The following is a 14,385-nucleotide window of genomic DNA, read 5'->3' on the forward strand; positions in this document are numbered from 1 at the left end:
CCCTCTTTGTCTCCTAACAGTTCATCCCTGGTAAGAAGTCTTTGGTAACACAAAGCAAAGTGACTGGGACTTAACCATAAAGAAGACTGAAGAATCCTAAAGGGAGGAATCCTAAAGGGAAGTTCAGATTGGACTAGGAGGGCTTCCTGGGGAGAGAGGAGGCAGGGAGCATATCTCCAGGATGGCCCGCCCATCCCATGGTGGGTGTTGAACAACCCAAAGGCCATTTAATAGAAAATGCTTACCCCTGTTAATTTCAGTAACTTAGCCTTTCAAATTAGGTTATAAAGCCCACAGAGTCTTGGGTTTCATTTGTTTTGTCATGCAAGCGGGAGAAGAGGAAATGGGAACAGCTTTGTATGTGATTTGATAGAGAAACCCACAGAATAGCGTCAAAATACAGAGGTGTCAGTTTCTAGATAACAGCCCATTCTTAATGGGGAAATGGGTCAGAATTACAGGTGTCTTTGGGTTTGTTTTTTGTTTTGATTTGTCTTTTACAGAACATGGCAACCACTTCTATAGCCTTAAGAATCTTACCAGACCCTATTTAAAAAGAAAACAAAGATTTATTTATTTCTTTTAGAAAGAGAGAGCGTGTGTGTGCATGCATGTGGGGAGGGGCTGAGAGAAGCCTCCAGGAGTCTCCGCCGCACACGACACTGGAGCCCACCACCCATGAGATGGTGACCTGACCTGAAACCAAGAGTCAGATGCTTAACCAACAGAGCCACCCAGGCTCCCCCTTACCAGACCATTTTGTGGAGTGAATGCTTGCAGGGACAGATTTAGTCTAACCAAGTCCAGCCGAGAACAGCGACAGATATTCACGGGTGTCCACACACTGCTCTGGAGAACAGGATTTATATTCTTGGAGAAATCTTCATCCTACCCCCTTATCAGATCTGATTCCTTGAACTGGTTTTCTGATGGAGATGCTTCTTCCTCAGCTGCAGAGGGAGAGACCATCTTTGGCAGTTCTTTCTTGAGAACTTAGGTTCATGGTGATGGCTTGCATTTTGAGGGCATTAGAAGGAAATCCCATCCGTTGGCATTAGAAGGAAAAAGCAGGCCTGCTGGGCTCAGTCAGTTTTACTAGCAGAAATGGGAAAAGAATGAAGAGGATTGACTTGCTAACTGTGAACTGGGGAGCAGAAATTGTTTTTGTTTGCGACATGTCCTTTGGATTCCCTTTCATGGTGGAAATTCTGACTTTCTTTAGGTGAGGGGATTAGGTTTACGACTCTCCGGAGGCTGTGAGTATGATACAGGTTGTGTAAATGATGGTCTTTTTAGGCGCTATTTGCCCTTGGGCTTCAGGGAACACATAGGAAAAGGGACTCCGGAAGGATGCAGTTCATTTCAAACCTTTAACAAATCCACATCACGAGAACCCAATTAAGATGACTTGCTATAAAAAAGGATTTACCACTTTGCAGCAACCCACCACGTGATTACTTTAAATAGACCATTCTTCTGCATTTTGTATCCTTTTTCTCCCCCCCAAAATGAATGTTTTTTGTTTTTTTTTTGAGACTGCACTGTGTGCCTAGATCTGCAGGAAAACCACACAGGCCAGATCTCTAAAGTGAACAATGCCCCCTCATTCTGTGCAAGTGAGTTTTGGGGTGTCTTGGAGCACCCCCTCCAGTGCCTGGTGAAACAGTCGTGCCACCCAGGAAAGTGGGAAATGCTGCCGAAGAACAGCACCCACATCCCAGCGGTCCTGCGGGGGGCTGGCCACCCCTCTCCAGATGCCGGCAAGATAACATGTGCAAGGGCTCACAGACCCCCTGCCGGAAGCCACGCAGCCTGGGGAGCAAAGCTGGGAAGATGACATGCCAATGGCCCAATGCCGGCAAGGTGCCCAGGGCGAGGGCGGCCATCGGGACAGCTCTGCGTCACTCTATTATAATAGCTGGTTCTATTTAATTCACTTTAATTAAAATAGGAGGGCCAGTTTTACCCCGAGGCAGAAGACACTGTGGAGGCAGATCGAGAGTTGAGGTCCAGGAAGCAAAAGTGTCGCCTCCCTTGCCTCTGTCCTGGAGGACTGACATGGCACCGTGTTACTCTTGTATTTGCCCTTCCAGAATCATGGGACTGTTCTCCAGTCTGAAGAATGCAGATTCTTCTGCAAGGATGCAGGCATCACTACTACCTTGAAGGGCTAAAGCCCAAGGCCTTGGATGAGCCAGAAGGCATGAAGGGAAATGATGAGTGTGTATGTGACACGGAAGACAGAGTTTTTTTGGGTTTAGCTTTTTATTTGAGAGAGAGAGAGAGAGAGAGAGAAGGCATGCACATGGGCGGGAGGAGGGAGAGGGAGAGAGAAGCTCAAGCCGGATCCCCATTGAGTGCAGAGCCTGATGCAGGGATCAATATCACCACCCTGAGATCACAACCTAAGCCGAAATCAAGTCGGATGCTTAACAGACTGAGCCACCCAGGCACCCCTGGAAGACAGTTTGTCTCATTCCCCACTGAAAATAAACTCCTGAGGGCAGAAGTTTTTGTGTTTTGCTCATTGATGAATCCCCCAGCACCAAGGGCCAAGTCTGGGGCATCGTAGGATCTCAGTAAATATTTATTCAGCGAGCGCTTCTAAAGTGTTGAATGAGGGAGTCCTTCCAATGAAGGGGCTGCTTCACTGTGAAGCCCTATGGGAACAAAAGCAGTGTGAGGCAGGGTGCCTGTCCTAAAGTCTGGCCATATGCTAGCCCGATAACAGTTGGCATTCATTCATTCATTCATTCAAGGAGCATTTACCCAGCCCCTCTTGTGTAATATCCTACCCAACATGAGGTTACCATGGTGACACACGTTGAGACCACAACTTTCCGGGGACATTCACCGGGCTGGGGTGGGGCTTAGGGGAGCAGTGGGGCAGCTCGTGTCAAAGCCTACAGTCCCACAAAAGCAAGCTGGGGCCACCTACCAGCCACACCCCATCACTCTGCACTTCTCCACTACTGAACACACTGAACATGACCTTCCCTCTGGCTAGTCCTTCATGGTTCTTCCCGGCTTTGTTCACCACAGGGCCCAGCACCATAGTAAATGTATAGCACAGATAGGGGTGCTGTTGATCCCAGCAAATGTAAGAACAGTTCTCGTGCTTTGTGACTTTACTGGGGCTGATGTCACTGGTGGCTAGGGGGTGGTGACTTCCATTTAGCTTCTGTTCCTTGGTCTGAAGCACCCGTTCCTTGGTGGAGCAGGCTGGGGAGGACTGGGCATTCCTGGGTTCTCTGTGTCATTGAAATACCACCTGGCCCCCTCCGGGGACCAGCGGGTCATAGCGCCCATGGACTCTAGCATAATAAAGAGACAATGTCTTCCACAGGACTGCCTGAAGATGGTAACAGTGTGGTAACAGTTATCCAGGTCCAGGCTGGAAGGGCTTTGACAGGGCAATATGGTGTTAGTATGTCGGGCCAGGGGATGACCCACACATTTGTTCTGATCTCATGATTCTTTCAGGCTTTGAATTTGGGAACGTCAGAACCCAGTCACATGGCTGCCACCAAAAGATACTGTTAAAATGCAACTAGAATTTTGTTTTGGTATTTTTTACACGTCACCTGCAAATCTTTGTAGGATTTTCCCCTTCCCAGGGTAAAGAGAGAGAAGAGGAAGTGAAAACAGGAGGGGAGAATTTTCTTACGGTGCCTCTTGCCCTGCAGATAACAACCAAAAACCCCCTTGGGGTTAAGCCTAGACTTGTACTTTTACGTAGCTTGAGCCCATTCCCGGATGGCCTCATTGGGTTCTGAAAGCTCCCCTAGGTGGGAGGCGGAATTCTGAGCTGCCCCACTTTTCCTCTCATTTGCAGACAGGACGCACTCCTGGGGCTAGAGGCAAGGGCTGGGCACTGGCTATTTCGAGAAAGGAGGTAATTCTTCAGAGCTGTTCAGGAGAGGCGCTGGGGGTTTCTGAGTTTCCTCAGGACAGCACACACTCCAGGGCTGGAGGTCGCTGCTCGGGTGGAGAAAGGTCTGCAGAAACAGGGATCATCACCTCCTGTCCTCTGGGTGGAGCCCTTTGGCTGCAGAAGACAGAGGAGCTGTGCTCCCCCCACCAAGGCAACATCTGCTCATTGCTCCCAGCTGTGGGACTCTCCTGGATGCTGGGGATCCCCTACCCCAAAGCCCAGGGACTTTGAGAGCACCTGACTGTAGTATCTACCTCCGAGAGAGGGGTGACCGGCAGAGTCTAGTAGGCATGTCTCCAAACTTTCCTGTTGCTTTAGCAGGCTTCATGGAAGACCTGGTATATAGAACAATTGGCGGGGAGGGCGGGAAGAACATGGAGGCCAATGGATGACGCCCTGGTCTCCTGATGCAGACAGACATGGACACAAACAGGACACAAGGGCTAAATAGAAGGGTTGGGGTCGGGGATGGAGGGAGTGCTAGAGGCGGCTGAGGCAGCAGCCGCCTATTGGAATCCCGATGGCAAGTGCCAGGGAGGAGTCTCCCAGCCCAGTGTCCCCTGCTCTGGGGACCATGTACTCTGCACTGAAGATCAGGAGTGCACGATGTGGGCGAGGGACAAGTTCCAAGGTTGCTGGAGTGTTTGTTGTTCCAAAGTCCCCTTTCCCGGGCCCCCTTGGGGAGACTCCATTGTGTGGCTTAGTTGAACTGAGAATGTTTGACAGATATCAAATATAGGGCTACAGGGGACCCCTGCTGGGGGCACCAAAGTGCCCAATAGAGAAGCAGCAGGATCGGCAGGATCGTTGTGCAGGAAGCTCCCCCCCCCCAACTCCCTGCACCCGCCGCCCGCCCAAGGCTCGCAGTCTCTCTCTTCTGAGCTCCTCTGGCTCAGGGGGCCAAGCAAGTGACCCCTGCTGGAGGCATTCAGTCCATCTCTCTTCTCTGTCTCCAAGGTTCCCGCTCCTTGGGCCTGTACCCGGGCCCCCCTCTTCTCGGATTATGCCCCATCACCTCGCTGTCGAGTAAGCTGTCAGGAAGTACGGAATGAACACGTGACAAAGATCCATCCCTCACTCCCTGGCCTCTGCCTACCATCTTCTTTTCTGGAGAACAGGCAGCTTGCTTTTGTCTGTGTCTGAGAAAGAGGCTGGGGACAGAGCTGGGAAGAAAATTGCACAGCAAATTCTCCCCAGATCTGGGAGAGCTGAAATCTTGTCAGGGTCAGGATTCAGGCTCCAGGGTCACCCAGCCAGGGCCACTGGGAATAACAGAGCAGTTTGCTGGTCTGAGACAGGAGGAAGAGGGCAGAAATGTTTGCAAACTGGGCACCCGGCATTGCAGGAATTGGCCTGGCCTATGGGCTTGGGCCTGGTCAGTTGGATTTCAGCTGAATCACTTCTCGGCCTTTTGGATAAGATCAAGTGTGGATTTCAGCTGAGGCCAGGAAGGTTCTATCCAGGTAGATTCCAGCTTCTTCTGTCTTCTTCCTAGGGTACAGCGAGTGGGATGAATGACAAGGAGCAAAGGTGCTGGGCATCCTCTCAGGGTGGCCACTTTGGACCGACCCCAGAACCGTGTTTGCAAATGGGTAAAGCTCTGGTACAGAGCTGACTCAATAATGATTCAAATTTCCTACAAGCTAATACTTAGTTCCTTGTCCACAATCCAGGCCAGGCCTTGGGTGTGGGGGTGGGGGAGGCCTTGGGTCCTGGGATAAGCGCTGGGTGGAGAACATAATGGGATGGAGCCTCACTGGTTTCCCTGGAGCCTTGAAACTGGATGAACAGGAAGCATCCTGTTTAAAACTTACACAAACAACCCTAAGCCTTTTCTAAAGTTCCATGGAGAGGGGGCTAGACGGGGGACAGGGAGCCTGGGGTGCGTGTGAGGGGCTGAGGAAGGGAGAGGCCGCTGGGCGGCTGTCTCCCGTTGGCACTAGACCCACCTCTGAGCCCCAGAGCTGGCCCTCAGCAGCTGGGAACCTGTCCTGGTGGCTTCCGGGCCACCTTTGTTATCCGCACACACGCCAGGGCTGGAGGACGCCACTCGTCCCGGCCTGGCTGTTGAGTCAGCCTCATGTCTTCATTTCGATGGCAGCTTGAATTTATTATCCTTCAAAGATCATCTGTTGGAAGGACTCCCACCTCTTGTTCCATCTCCTGTCCTGCCTGCGGGCCGCTCTGCAAAGCCAGTGTCTCTACCTGGGGCCTGGGTGCTCTGACGCCAGCTCCGGCGCCGGCAGGGTGGGGAGATGGACAAAATAATTAAGCCCCATGAGTTGAAAGGAGAATTAATTCCCTTCTGCCAACGTCGGTCCCTTCTCTTCCTGGGTAACTTCAAATGTATTAATCTAGGACTGTCCTTTGTTTTGGAACAGGTCTCATTCATAGCCATCGTGGAGGGGTTTTTGGCTTTATTTTTCAGTAGCGTGTAGCACATGAGAACTTTATATAAATATAAACTGAGTTTTGAAAAGAGAAGAATTGGGGGCACCTGGGTGGCTCAGTGGGTTGAAGCCTCTGCCTTCAGTTCAGGTCATGATTCCAGGGTCCTGGGATCAAGCCCCGCATCGGGCTCTCTGCTCAGCAGGGAGCCTGCTTCCCTCTCTCTCTCTCTGCCTGCCTCTCTGCCTACTTGTGATCTCTGTCTGTCAAATAAATAAATAAAATCTTAAAAATAAAAGTCCTTTGAAAAGAGAAGAATTAAAGAATCACCCCTCATCTGACCACAAACCCCCTGGATCTAGTTTCTGTCTGGACTCAGTTTCCCTTCCAGTCCTCATCCAGATGCATATTTAATTATACATGATATGATCTCCAAAGACATTTACTTTTTGAAACAACCTAACCGGAGAGCCTATGCATATGTCCCATGTGGCTCCATCATCTTTCTCATCATCATTAACCCCCCCAAAATACCTCTAGTCTCATTACTTATTTAATCAGCCTCCTGTGGTTGGAAATGTGATTGCTTCTTCTTTTACACTCTGAGCCTAAGTGTTCACCTATCTTTTCTGGGCTCTGTCCATCCCTGGGGGCCAGGCAGATGAGGTGGTCTAGCTCCTGCCCCTCTCTCAGAATTCTGCTCTCTCCTCTCTGTTCTCTGATTTCAACCACAAAGTGATGATGGTCTAATAATGCAGGGTCTCAGGGCGCCTGGGTGACTCAGTGGGTTAAGCAGTTGCCTTCAGCTAAGGTCATGATCTCAGGGTCCAGGATCAAGCCCCAAGTTGGGCTCACTGCTCAGTAGGGAGTCCGCTTCTCCCTCTGCCTGCTTCTCCCCCTGATCATGTGCTCTCTCTCTCTCTCTCTCAAATAAATAAAATCTTTTTAAAAATTCAGGGTCCCCACTCCACCACCTACAACCAGCTTTAGATCCCCTTTTAGTCAACACTGTGGCCAGCTTGTCTCAGCTTGCCCAGGACTTCCCCAGTTTTAGCACTGAAAGTCCCCACTCAGTCCCAGTGAAACCAACCGGAGGGTTTTGTCCCCCCAGCTCCCTGCGTCCAGTTCTTAACAGTGTCCTATAGAGGGCGCCGGTAGGCACAGCCCGGGATACAGGCGCCCAGGTGGAGGGAGCATTTGTTGGCCCTCCCAGGTGTGAGGCAATACCACATGACACCATCAGACTATCATTTTTGTCTCTGGCCAGAAGCAGTCAGAAATTAGCCCATCTCCTCCCCCTCCCGCAGGAAGCTGACACCTGTTGCAGAAGAGGGTGTTACCTCGTCAGACAAGCCTGGTGCTCGGAGCCCTCTCTGTTTCTTGGCGGCAAGAAGGCAAATCATGTATAAATATATTGCTCTTCATCTTGGGCTCTCAGACTACCCAGTGTGTTCTAGCCGATGACAGCTCTGGTGACCCTGCCAGCCAGACACTCCAGCTGTGTCCGCCTAGACTGTCTCGGGCCATAGCAGAACAAACTGGCTTACTTCTTTCTAAGCATGTCTATCAAGTACTCACCTGTCCCTGGTTTACGGACCTACCTTGGGAAGTGGGAGATCATAAAATTCACTTTCACAAATGGGGGGCGCTAATGGTAAGAGAATCTTGCTACAAGAGAGGAGACCCTTGCAGATCCTGCTCTGGCCGTTAGCCTGGCTGTGGCCAACAGCGAGTCAGCTATTTCGATAAGCACAGATTTTCTGGTGCTCCACGCGTCAGCCCCCTGCTTTCGTGCGTGACCCTGACTGCTGAAGCATAGAGGTGCTCAGCTGGGTTGCAAAGTGTTTAGAACCAGATGCTATCGTGGTGGGGTTGTTACCTATTCTTGTATTTGCTCGCTCTTTGTTATGAAGCTTCGTATTTTGGTGATAATTCCAGTTCAACGGGTATTCTGTGAGATCTGTTTTGTAAGGAGGGCCTGGCTGAAAACACCAACATAATGGTGTAAAAACACAGAGCTTCCATTTGTGACTTGACATGTCGTCAGCGTGGGTCTTTCCACCTGCGCAAGTATCTGGGAACTGCCAATTAGGATACGAGGCTTTGTTATGCTCTTGAAAGAGAAGGTGTTGGTTTTTAAGCCCGCCTCCCTCATAAAAAAATCATTTCAAGAACTGGTACTTTGAAAGAGTTGCAGAAGAGAGAAGGCCAGGGTCAACGGGCAGTCTGAGTCCATATGTCACCGCTGGAGGTATCCATTCTCCCTAGCGCTGGACTCCCGTGGGTCTGGGATGGGAGAGGGAGGCATCCTGTCTCCACCAGGAATTGTGTGATCTTCGACAAGTTATTTCACTTCTCTGAACCTCAGTCTGTCCATCTTTAAAGCTGATCTCGTCGGGTTGTTGTGAGGGTTAAATGAGATGGTGCCTGTGGAGCACTGAACTCTGAGCCTGGCCACGGGCCGGGGTTCCACAACACTTTGTTGAAGAATAGAGGGCCTCCCTTTACCTGCCCTCCAAGCTGACAGCCTACTGGCTCAAGCCAATACTGCATCAGCTAGAATATGGCAGTTAAGTAAGGCTTTCTTTGTATTTTGATACACTTGTTTAGTGGGTTTGACTGTTTCCCATGCTTTCCCAGGCAGGCACTTGGTCACTCGGTCTTGAGCCACTGTCATCGTCCTCACCCCCGCTATGCACTGCGTGCGTCCCATGTACCAGACATCGGGCAAGGTACTTTCATCTGCCTCTCGTTTGCTTCTCCCAATCACCCTGGGAAGCTGATAGTGCAGGAACTTGTCTCCCATTGTGCAGATGGCGTCCAGGCACTTGAACCCAGAACTGCACTAAAGCCTGTGTTCTTGACCCCACTCTTCACTGCCTCTCTTCATGGGGGGGGGATCTCACCCTTTACCAGTTGGATTTCACGGCTTTTGCTTTTGCAGAGTCCATCCAACTCTGCTCCTGGATACTGGTCACAACCGGTTTTGGGTGTCCAGAGACAACACAAGCAGCTGTCAGCTGCTTGTAGGATTTCATTGCAAGGAAAGTGACCCTGATCTAAATAAACTGGCATGATGGGAAACATTCAAGAACGACATCAAACATTTGGCAAAGTTCAGTTTGATTAGGCTGGAGCAGGGTTTTTTGTTTGTTTCTTTCTTAAGTAGGCTCCATGCCAGTGTGGAGCTTGATGTGGGGTGTGAACTCACGACCCTGAGATCAAGACCTGAGCTGGGAGCAAGACTTGTAGGCTCAACCTACTGAGCTACCCAGGCACTCCTTGAGCAGGATTTTGAGGGTCTGATCTCCCCAGAAGAGGCTATAAAGAACAATTCTAGGACTGGCTCCTATGGCTGGTTCCTAGATGAGTCACTCAGTTCTCTTCCTTGGACCTCAGTTTCCCCTTTAGGAAAATGAGGGGATTAAACCAAATTGATGTTTCTCAAAGCTTTGATATCCTAGATTCCTAGGCTCTAATTCAGTAGGGTTTGGTGGGGCCCTGGGCAGGCTCCCTGGGGAAATTCTGATGCTCATTAATTTCAGAATTGTCCACCTGGACCATGACTGACATTTGATTTGAAAGCTGATATTTCAGGATATGTGGAGTGTTTTTTGAGGAGGAGGAAGACCCATCCAGAGCGCACACACAGGAAGAAGAGGTGGGTAAAGTTTAGAAATGCCTGACAGCCATCTGATATTGGTACTTCCTGAAATTTCTGAGACTCAAGTCTTGTAAAAGGTTCCCCAAAGCTCACAGACTGACAGGAAACCACAACAGGGGTAAAATGCAAACATAACACACCCTATCAGACACGGGGGCCGTTCTCCATGCAGCACGGTAACTAGTAGCACTGAGGTTTAGAAGTCATTTGTTTTAAATCTGTGCATTTTTCTTTTTTTTTTTTTTTGGTGGTATGGAGAACTCTGAAGGAAAGGAGATGAGGATTCAAAAGGGAATAATTTTTACACATTTATCTCCCAGTATAAGAACACTGATCTCCAGGTAGTTTCTTTTGTCTTTAAGTCTTTCAGATTATTGATCCACAGTGATGAAATTCTAGGACACATACGCAATCTCCATTTCATTTTATTCTCTTGGGCTACAGATTTTTTTTTCCCCTCCAACAAACTGGTTTGTAGGGGTTGATTAACTCCGGCCCAAGATGACAAAGACAGATTTCACTGGTAAAGTGATCTACTCTAATATTAACTTTAGGAAATTAGAAAACAAGACTCAGAGGTATTAAAAACACATGGGTATATCGTAAGTGCTCAAAAAATGTTGGCCTTTAATATTAGGTCATCACAGGATCAGCTTTCACTAATTTGACCTCGAGTTACAAACTGCTGTTGACTCAGGGATCATTTTTAAGAAGACAAGGGCTCCTGAACCTCCAGGTAGCAGGAAATATCCTTCCCTTCTAGTGCAGCTTTCTCCAAGGACCTTTATCCAGACTACTCTGCGAGATCCTTCGGATGATTTTGGATAATGTGCAGATCTTCTAAATAATGTTCTTTAGAATAGTACTCATTTACATATAAACATCACTAGTAAAATATCTGTATTCAAGAGTATTTTCTTTTTGGGGCTTCTTGGTGGCTCAGTCGGTCGTGTCTGTCTTCAGCTCTGGTCATGGCCTCAGGGGCCCGGGATGGAGCCCTGAGTCAGTCTCCTGGCTTAGTGCAGTGCCTGCTTCTCCCTCTACCTCTTTCCCCCCCACCCCCTGCTCTCTCTCTAGCTCAAATAAATAAATAAAGTCTTTTTTTTTTTTTAAAGTGTTTTCTTTTTATGAAAAAGACCATGGTTTCACATTTATGCTGATATAAAGTTTCCTTCTAAAATGAATGATTCAAGTGGAATAAGTAAGTTGATTCAGAGAAAGCTGTTAAGTAGTAATAGTACAGATGGTACCCAGAAATGGTAGAAATTGGGGCTGTCCATGCAAATGACTGAGTTTTGAGAAGTACTGTGTTAGTGAATTAAACCCATTTGCTCCCAGTTTTGCTCCATATGGAACTATTAATCAACACTCATTTTATGGAGTTTGCATCTGTACTATTTTTTTAAAGATTTTATTTATTTATTTATTTGTCAGATAGAGATAGAGAGCGAGTGCACAAACAGGCAGAGTGGCGAGCAGAGGCGGAGAGAGAAGCAGGCTCCCTGCCGAGCAAGGAGCCCGATGAGGGACTCGATTCCAGGACCCCGGGATCATGATCTGAGCAGAAGGCAGCGGCCCAACTGACTGAGCCACCCAGACATCCCTGCATCTGTACTATTATAAACATTTTGTGTTGGACAGGACCTTAAGGTCATCAAAGAGCAACCCCTTCTTATTTTAGGTGGTTTCTGAGGTCTCGGGATGTTCCTTGACTAAGGGCAGTACATGGTGAAGGAACTATGATTTTCTTCCATTAGAGAAAACATGAATGCTTTCTAGTAGTGCAGACCTCAAGGGTAGAAAAAGGCATAGTCTTTTACCTCCAGTTCATTAAGAGACACTGAAAGAGAGAAGCTGTATCCTATGGCAGGATCTCAAGGTGCACTTGTCTTGAAATACCTGAAGGTCTTTTATTTGGGAGAGGATTACATTTATTCTATTTGATTTCAAGGTGTAGAAGGACAAGGGGGTTGACAGGAAGGCAGATTTTAGCTCAGTGAGAAGTACTTCAACTAAACAACGAATGAGCTGTGTTCAGAGAGGATGGGCTCCCCAAGACTAGAGGTGTTTATTTCAGCAGGACATGACAACCCTAGGGAACACAGGGAAGGGGATGCTCTCTATCCAAGGACCGGATAGGACCGAAGTTCTTTGCCACTCTTCAATGTCAAGGAGTCTGAGGTAGCTTTTTCTTCCTTTCAAATGGCTTATCATAGGAAACCATTATCTGCAATTGTCTCAGTTTTGTGTAAAAAACAAATCATTTGGGAATTTCCCCTCCCAACATAACACTTGATTAAAAAAATTATGCAAAAAAATTATTAGAACCTTTTTGGTACTAAATGAGAAAACATGTGAACATAAGCCCGCTGGTTTAACTACTTCCTGCAATGTATTTTCAAAACCAGGTGGGGATTTGCATTTTAATCAGGACTTTGTTTAACAATATGCAGTAATTATTAGAGAGGTATGTAGATCAGTCTGGTAATCAAAATTTCCATCATTTTACACTCAGAAAGCTGTTCTTAAGAGCTTATACTTGGACTGTAAAATGCAGAATTATTAGGTTGAATCAGGTGAACTCGTTATTTTGTAGACAAAAACCTACACTGGCAATCTCCTATAGTTCAACCTGATAATGCAGACATTTATAAACAGTTTTATAACTTTTGATGCATTTGGATATTGTTTTCTACTAAATCCAGAATTTTACTTTGCATACTGATCAAAGAAACATTATCACAGTAAGCAGAATTATAATTCAGCATGATTTCTTCTAAAAAGGCTCTGAGTTCCTTTTGACTTGTTATTGCACAGCGGATTTTTCATTTGCAAAGACGTTAAGCCCTCTAATGTGCAAACCATTAAGAAGTCAATTGTTCCAGCAAGGTTTGCCCAGTGGTGAGAAACAAGATAAAACTCTTGTGCATGCTGAAACCAGGTGGAGAGTCTGTGTGTGGTAGTGCTTGGGGGTAGAGGAGATCTATTCATGAAATGAGGATTGAACAAAGCATAATCCCAGCATCCTTGCCGGTTCACATGAGAAACCAAAGCTTCAAATTTAACTGCAGGCGGTGGGAGTTTCACACTGTCAGCACCAACTGTTTGAAACCCCAAACTGGTATCTAAATGTGATGGACCAAAACTAAAAAATTTAGAGTGACTTAGTTAAATGTCAGATTCTCTTTTCAAATATACCGAACTGTTTTATCTTTTCCATAGGATGTTCATACGGTGTTAAAATGGGATAGCTCCTACTAACTTTCCCTCCAATTTCTCTTTGTCAGAGTAATATCCACGTACTGCAGCAGAGCCATTTAAAAATACATGCTAGTTGACAGGGAAAGATAGGAAATTTGAAACTCTGGTGAGAAAACTAGGGGGCTGTGGGGGATTTCCCCCTCCCATTTTTTGTTAAAAATTAATGAAAATAGAAGCCTTTAAATTCTATGCATTCGTATGCAAAATAAATGCACTCCAAGTCATGGCTTTTTGGAGCAGTAAGGGCACGAGACAAAGCAGCTCCATCCATTTTGAAGTTGAAACAGGCTCTGAGTTTAAGTGACTTGCCCAATGCCTACAGGGATATGGGAAGAGGAAAAAAAAAATCAAAGACCTCAATTATATCCCACATTCTCAAAGAAACTAAGGAACATCTCCAACATTGGTGATTTCTGCAACAGATCACTCTGACACAGGGGAATATTAATTCAATCTTCCTTGCCCTGTGGTTAAAAGCAGTCAAATCATAGCTGATTAAATTCATTCTCCAGCCGGTTGCCCTAGCATGCTTGTGGGCAGGCTGAGCGGATGTGCGTTCCCCGGTGCCCTCTCTGGCCTGGCAAAGGCGCCACTTCATCGTCTCAGGGACTTCAATACCACAGAAAACAACCCGATGCTGCTCTGGCACTCTCTCCACACACGTACTCAACAACCTCTCTGCCCCATTTGGAGGGGGAATGCACCAACGGAGCTATCTAATCTGTTGGGTAGATGGCTAAATTCTTAGCCCTACGACGTCCAACACCCGGAAGCTCATCTATTTGGTTAGTTCTTCAACTCACAAGCAAGAGAAAGATCCCGTGCTGTTTAGAAAAACCGAGATGGAGGGTTGTTTCCACCCCGTCTGAAGCTTCCTTTCCTCCTCTCATTCTCAAGGGGCTGAACAAGTGCGGTCAGCCATAGGCACCGTGTCGTGAGCTCAAGTTCAACAGTGGTGGATTGTCGGAGTCGCTATAAATGAAGTCACGCCCTTGCGAGGTTTCCTGCACGTAAGCAGAGGGCTTACGTTTGTTTATTTACCTACTTCTTCAAAGGTAATTTAAATGTAGAAACATATTTCCTTTTTACTTTTGGAGTTAAAGGCCAACCTTGATACGTGACGTGACTATAAGGAAAC

This window comes from Enhydra lutris, unplaced genomic scaffold, assembly GCF_002288905.1.
Source record: "Enhydra lutris kenyoni isolate GAN:26980312 unplaced genomic scaffold, ASM228890v2 scaffoldscaffold26, whole genome shotgun sequence".
Taxonomy (NCBI): Eukaryota; Metazoa; Chordata; class Mammalia; order Carnivora; family Mustelidae; genus Enhydra; species Enhydra lutris.